We start from the raw sequence: 1,972 nt of genomic DNA, 5'->3' as shown, positions 1-1,972 counted from the left end.
ATGCTTTTAGAGTGCTCACAGCCATGCCTTTGGACTAATAGAAAATCAATGGTTCCACAACTTCATAGAGTTACATGTCAGATAGAATTGATATTAGTGGGCAAGCGTGCTAGAACATCACTAGGGGCATTACTTTCCTTAGCTGGCTAACATCCTAACTTGGTGAATGTGGCTAAAGCTGAGTGGTGCTGTTTCAGGGTATGTTTGGATCTGAGAGACAGGATGTCTCAGGAGCAGAGATGAGCAAACCATGCACTCAGAACTGCACAGAGGGTCATGAGTTCCAGTCAACATACACACACTCACACACACACACAGGCATCCATTCTAGATAATCCCGTAAGCAGGAATCAGAAACTCCCTAAGCTAGTGCATTATTACTTATTGACCCTTGATCAATTGCAAACCACCAGAAAGGAGAGAGAAGAAACACATCAGCGGTGGATGCGATAGGCAGTGCCAGTAGGGCATCCCCTGCTTCAAAGAGCACTTCTCCTCTCCCACCCATCACAGACTCTCTCCTGCTTTTATTCTTCTCAGGGTCTGCAGGGCCTTTTCCATTTGTACACTGCATCCGCGTGGCCAGTGCGTTATACAGAGCCCAAGTGGAACACCTGTTCGCAAAGCAAAATAAACTACCAAGGTTAGCTCTCTCTATGAAACAAAACATTTGCAGCTATAGACTCAACTATCAGCTCCCTTAAAATTATCAGCATACTTCGTTCTATCCCAAGATCATTCTATAGTGAGAGGCGTTTAGGCCCCTGATATAGGTGCCAATTGAAGGGACCAGTGAACTAAAAATCTGTTGGGCAATACTCCAGAATCCTATATCAGAATCACATGTGGAATCAAAGTAAGATAGCGTGCACCTTTGTCTCGAGTGATGCGTAGTCATATTTCTAAAATCCTGACTAGTGGGATGAAAAGCAGTTAATCATTCTATAGCACAGGGTCATCCCTTTGCCTGGGATTCCTTTCCAGGTTTTGCCTTCACAAATTAAGAAAATGCTAATTGATAGGCTAATAACATCATAACCAAGAATTACTGATAATGAGGTGGTAAAATTACACAAAAGAGCTATTCCCATAAATTCTAGCACTGGTAACATCAAATCCTGTTCAATTCACATTTTATCTACTACTAAAATAGAAGCAGCACACAGAAACCTAGATTATGCCTAATAATTCTAATTCTTGAGGCTGCATTGCTAGCACAGGAGAATCACCTACTTAGCCATAACATTACTAGGGTTGTTATTTATAATACCATCCAGTGGATAGTGCAGCCATTTTTTATCACTCACTATAGTATCTATAATACAACAAGTTATGAAACAATACCAATAAGTAAGAAACACACAATCCCAGTTATTTTCTGCCTTGAGATGAGGCCGAATGTATTGTGCTGGAACCCACGTAGCGCCAGTCCCTATAGAAACACAAGCATACCCACTACCCCAAGGTAAGGGACCTTCCCAAAGTCCATTGGCCATATTCCGAACGTTAACCATCAGCTGTTCCTTGAGCACTGGGGAGACCCCAAAATGACAGTCTACTCGAGTTGTATCTGTATGATCACTATCCAAAAAATTCAGCACAAGTCTTACATAATCTTTCTTGTGGCGTGTCTCCCATATTCCCCCCCCCCCTTTTTTTTTTTAATAAGAATACATTTCAGTGTTTGATAAGCACGCTTGATATCAGCCATGTGGTTGCCTACAGTTAAAGGACCAGGCAGCATAGTGTAAGATTGAATATGCATAGCAAAATAAGGAATACGGTGAAAGACATAATGCAAAACTCGCTTGAACTGCGCAAACAAAGCAGGGTTGTTAACTTCCTTAAAAAAAAAAAAAGATCCTTCAATCTGCTGAATGACACCTGTAACATACAAAGAGTTAGTTATTATATTAAGCTTTTGCTCTGCAAAAATTTGAAAAGCTTGAGCTACCGCAGCTAGTTCTACAAC

This window comes from Numida meleagris, chromosome 1, assembly GCF_002078875.1.
Source record: "Numida meleagris isolate 19003 breed g44 Domestic line chromosome 1, NumMel1.0, whole genome shotgun sequence".
Lineage (NCBI taxonomy): Eukaryota > Metazoa > Chordata > Aves > Galliformes > Numididae > Numida > Numida meleagris.
This window is presented reverse-complemented; position numbering follows the sequence as displayed.